Source organism: Equus przewalskii, chromosome 13, assembly GCF_037783145.1.
Source record: "Equus przewalskii isolate Varuska chromosome 13, EquPr2, whole genome shotgun sequence".
NCBI classification, from domain to species: Eukaryota; Metazoa; Chordata; class Mammalia; order Perissodactyla; family Equidae; genus Equus; species Equus przewalskii.
This window is the reverse complement of record NC_091843.1, coordinates 82,429,391-82,434,424: the sequence shown is the minus strand read 5'-3', so window position 1 is coordinate 82,434,424 and position 5,034 is coordinate 82,429,391. Positions and strand designations below refer to the sequence as shown.

Genomic DNA, 5,034 nt, shown 5'->3' with positions numbered 1-5,034 from the left:
TACCGGAAAAGGCGGGATTTACATGACGTCAGGCGGGCCTGCGGAAGTAAATGACGCTCTCATTGGCCTCCGGCCTTCTGTCTGTGGGAGCGGGCCTTTTGGAGGAGACCGGAAGTGGAGTCTCTGAGAGGTAGGGCCAGGAAGTGGTGGCTGCGTCTTTAAGTAATAGTGATCCGTAGTCCTTTTCTTTTTTTCTTTTTCTTTTTTTTTTTTTTCAGTTCCCTTTTATTTCCCTCAAGAACCTCGCAGTGGGCGGATTTTTCCCGGCTCGGATCCCCCTCAATGTGTAAGCTCCTGGGCCTTCCGTTTGTGGTCTCACGGGGATGCAGGGCGTGCACCTGCTGGGCCCCTTTTTATTTTGTCCTTTGGCACTTGAAGGTTTGTTTGGAATGCAGAACGCCTATGAAATGCCCTGTAATGGTTGCGGTATTAGGAGGACGCTTGAATCCGGAGAGTTGTGCTGAGTAGGCTGTTGGATCATTTCTCTAACACTGGCCTTCTCTCTCCCCCATTCCCCAGTTTTTTGTAAACTGTAGATGGGTACCATCTGGGGCTGAAACGTACTAGGCCCTTTGGGGTCAGGAAAGAACTTTCTGTGGTAACAAATGGGAAGGACCTGCCGTTCCTGAGTTCAGTAGTTGATTAGGTCACTCTACAGAAGTGATCCACCAGCAAGACAAATCACATGCCAACTTTAAATCAGTAGTAGTATTATTTAGCTTCCTCTAATTTTAATTATCACATTAGTTGAGGCTCTATTTTCCACCCGTTTTTGTCTTCGCATATTTTAGATTGAGAAACAGGCGCTTTGACGTGTTCAGTTTGCATAGTTCTTGGGAACTCAGTTAAAAGGTTTTTGAATTAAATTGGTAGTGTCTTTATACCACCAGACCACTTTCTCCCCCTTTTCTCTTTTTAATTTGTATCTACTATTGATAATGTTGGTGGTTTCCTTTTATAAGATTTACCTTTTTTTCATTCACTGATATTCACATATGTTAAAAGACAATGGTTTTAATTAACTGCTTGTTTTCTCTAATAGAACTATCAGACTATAGCCTCCATAGTCTGAGGTTGAGGTGTTCTAGTGTTTGTCTCCCCGTGCTTTATTATTTTTCCCCTATGGCTCTTAGATTAAGACCCATAAAAGTTTTGCTTGATCTTCGTGTTGTTTCTTTTACCTTAAATGCTTCCTTAACCTTTCTCCACTTCCAACCCATTTATTTGCTTTTCTAAATGAAAATCTTCTAGTGAGTTCTGTATGCTCCAAACAATTCCTCTTTTTCTATTCTTTCTTGAGATCATTCCAACATGGTTATTGCTCCCATGCTCCCCCAAAATGCTCTTGTTAGTGTCACCGGTGATCTCCAGGTGTTGATCATTCTTGGATCTGACTGTATTTGACCTATCAACAACCTTTGATACAGTTGATCACTCCCTTCTCCATGATATATTTTCTTCACTTGATTTCCAGGACACCACACTCTCTTGGTTTTCTTTCTACCTCATTGGTTGCTCCTTCTCACTCTTCCTTCTGTTCTTCCTGATTTCTTATTGTTGAAGTGTTCCAGTGCTCAATCTTTGATTCTCTTCTTTTCTTCTGTCTATACTTCTTTTGATGATATCAAGTCTTAGTGACTTTAAATACCATCTGTATACTGACAACTCCCAAAGTCATATTCCTAGTCTGTCCTCTTTCTGAATTCCAGACTTACATATCCAGTTGTTGGCCTCTACATGTCCACTTGTTTATTTAAAGATATCTCAAACTCAAATGTCACAATCTGAACTCTTTTTCCCCCCAAACCTGTACCATTCTTCTCATCTCAGTTGATGGCAACACTATACAGCCAGTTACTCAAAGTTAAGTATTTGGAATCATCCTTGACTCTACTTTTTCTTATATTCCATGAAATCCATCAGCAAATTCTGTTAACTCTCTCTATAAAATATATCTAGAATTTGACCATTTCCTACTATTTCTGTCATTAGTACACTGATCATCTCTTTCTTGGATGTCTGTTATTAGTCACTATCATTCTTGCTTGGATTACAGTAATAGTGTTCTAGCTCATCTCCCTGCTTTCTTCAGTCCTTGCCTCTCTATAGTCTATTCTCATATAATAGCCAGAGTGATACTGTTAAAATATAAGTAAAAAATTGTATTAAAATGTAAGATTCTAAATGCAGTGTGTTATCCTAGATTCAATCCTGGGACAAGAGATACTATTGGAAAAACCGGTAGAATCTGAAGAGTCTGGAGTTCAGTTAGTAGTAATACACCAGTGTTGGTTTCTTTCATTTTGATAAATGCACCGTGGTAATATAAGATGTTAATATTCGAGGAAACTGGGTCAGGGGTATATGAGAACTGTGTATTATCTTTGCAACTTTTCTATAGTTCAGAATTATTCTAAAATAAAAAGTTTATTAAAAACCAATGTAACATTACTTCTTTGCTTAAAAGCCTTTTATGACTTCTCATTTGACTCACTGTGAAAGCCAGCATCCTCACGTTGGCCTACAAGACTCTGCATGATCTGGTTTCCCATTAATTACCTCTCTGACTTCATCCCTCTGTATTCTCTCCCCCTCACTCTGTTTCAGCCATATTGGCTGCCTTGTTTCTTAACACACTAGGCCCTCTTCCACCTTAGGACCTTTGCTCTGGCTGCTTCACCTGCTTGGAATGCTTTTTCCCCAGACATGCATACAACTAATTCCTTCATCTCCTTTATGTATTTGCTCAGGTGTCAACTTTTCAACAAAGCCTACCTCAACCTCCTATTTCAAATTGCAGCTTTGCAACTATCTGCCCCACTCCCACCCCCAACTGGCTTCTGCACTCCCAGTTTCCTCTACCCTGTTTTCTCTTCTCTTATTGCTATAGCACTTATCACCATATATTTTACATATTTATTATGTGTATTTTTAATTGTTCTCCTCCTATTAAAATGTAAACTCCACAAAGGCAGGAATTTTTATGCATTTCATTCCCTTATGCCAAGTTCTAAAACACTGTCTGAGGCATAGAAGTACACAGTATGTTTTGGTTGAATGAATGAACTTGACTGGCTATTTGAATTTGTAATCCTTGATTTGCAGTCAGTCTGAAGCACTGAATTGTTTGTCATTTCCATATATTATGCTATTTCTTGCCTCCAAGCCTTTGCGCCTGCAGATTCTTCTGCCTGGAGTGCCTTTTCTTATCTTTTTTCCTTCCATGCCTAACCCTTTTTCACCTTTTAAGATTCATATCAGGTGTAACCCAGGGAAGCCTTCCCTGAAATGTCAGATTGGCTTACCTGCTACTTTTCAGAGGAGCTCCCACCCTGAATCTGCACTTTACACGCTTGTAAAATAATTCTCTTTGGGTGTTTCTCGCTAGAGAGCTGGGATTGTGTCTTACTTGTCTTTGGGATATCAAAGCCTGGTACATAGGAAGTAGTCAATGAACATTTTAATGCATCAATAGTGTGAGCAAAGTCACTCAGCTATGAAATCGCAGAGTTTTGATTTCAAGCTGGGTCTTCTGAATATAAAATCAATGCTCTATTTGCCATACCTTGTTTTCTGGGAAAAATGTAGCTGTCTTTAAAATAGTAGGATAGTTCTTTTTATGTGAGTGGGAGGTAGTTAATGCATTTTATAGCCCTGGGCAATTTGTTGCTTGTCATTCGTGAAGCTGCCAGCACTGATGAGAAAGTGAGTTGTGCTTTTTCCTGAGACACTGGCTGAAATCAATGAACAGAGGGTTGTTGTAGTCAGCAAATTTTTAATGTTGATGAAATTGGGCTCCTTTTGGGAGAAAAACACTGTTGAGACTTTTGTTGCCCAAAAGAGAAATCCATACTAGAATTCCAAATTACTCATGAGGCATTCATCCTTTTGCTAGATTCCAGTACTGCCAATAGCTTTACATTAAACTTCTGCTTGTGTGCCATTGGGAAATCCCATGGTATTTACAAGAGATTGCAAAGATTTTTCTTCCAATGATATGGAAATTTTCTCTTCAGGTTGATTTAATGATGATTAGTTTGTTAACATGATCCCTGATACTTGGCACAAAAATTAGGTAAACTAATTTTGCATTTAAAATACTGTTTAATCCTAGATAATGAGCCAGACTTTTCAACTACTTTTTATGGTGGACTTTCTGAATTCAAACTGTCCTCTGAATATCATCACTATTATTGCATTCTGTAAACCAATCTTTTCCAACTTTGTCTAGCCTTTAGGACTAACAGAAAAGAGTTAAAGTTAAAAAAATTTTTAAAGCTATAAATTCTGAAAAAGCTTCAGTGGCTTTCAACCCCCGCAACGGAGTTGAAAATGATGATTAGGCTTGGGATTAAGTAATCAAAACCGAATATTACTTGGAGGACACTTCTGAGTTTGTGCCTTGTTTCTTTGAGCTTTACTAACCCTGCAGAAGTGACTAAAATGTTGAAATAAGCAAGGAGCTCAGTCTGATCTTTGTGTGAGAGGATGCTAGTAGCTTACGTGTAATTTTATCTCAACAGTTGGTGAGAATTTTATTGAATAAAGAAAGACCTTGCTCAACTGGAACAGAAACAACTGGCTGCTAAGAACTAAGAGGCAGCCATTGTCGAAGATACTCATCAAAGTCCTGACAGTATAAATATTGACATCCTGAGATGTGTCAATATTTACCATAGAATTTGGAAGTTGCCAAGTTCCTGTTTAAGAAATGTGACCCTAGCATTGAACACAGTATGTCAATAAATAAGGAACGTGTCCAAATGAACAGCTGCTCAGAGAAAATAGGATAACATCTGTCTAAACTTTGGGGCACTTGAAAAGTTAAATTTAAAAAATTTATTGATTTTTTTTGGTAATTTGTAGGTATGTGCTTGTACACTATAGTATACTAATATAGTTCCATATAAGGTTTTAGTGTTTAAGTGTTTTTTAAAAATGACAGCATGGTTTCAATTTATAACTTTGTAAATTAGTTGTCCTAGGATACTCATCTATAAATTGAATTAAAAAAAATCTTGCTTTAATGTTGTG

At 38.1% G+C, this 5,034-nt stretch overlaps 1 protein-coding gene across 9 annotated transcripts in view; it reads left to right on the top strand.

The window, feature by feature from the left end:
• The first annotated feature begins 8 nt into the window (after positions 1-8).
• XRCC4 (X-ray repair cross complementing 4) overlaps positions 9-5,034 on the top strand; it is a 235,263-nt gene continuing 230,237 nt past the window's right edge. For 2 of the 9 annotated variants that reach the window (XM_008539114.2, XM_008539105.2), the window contains exon 1: positions 104-286. The gene's annotated coding sequence lies outside the window, so the exon portion shown is untranslated. Of the gene's footprint in view, positions 287-4,523; positions 4,867-5,034 lie in introns of all 9 variants that reach the window. The other 7 variants (XM_070569769.1, XM_008539125.2, XM_008539098.2 and 4 more) reach the window with 7 other exon arrangements.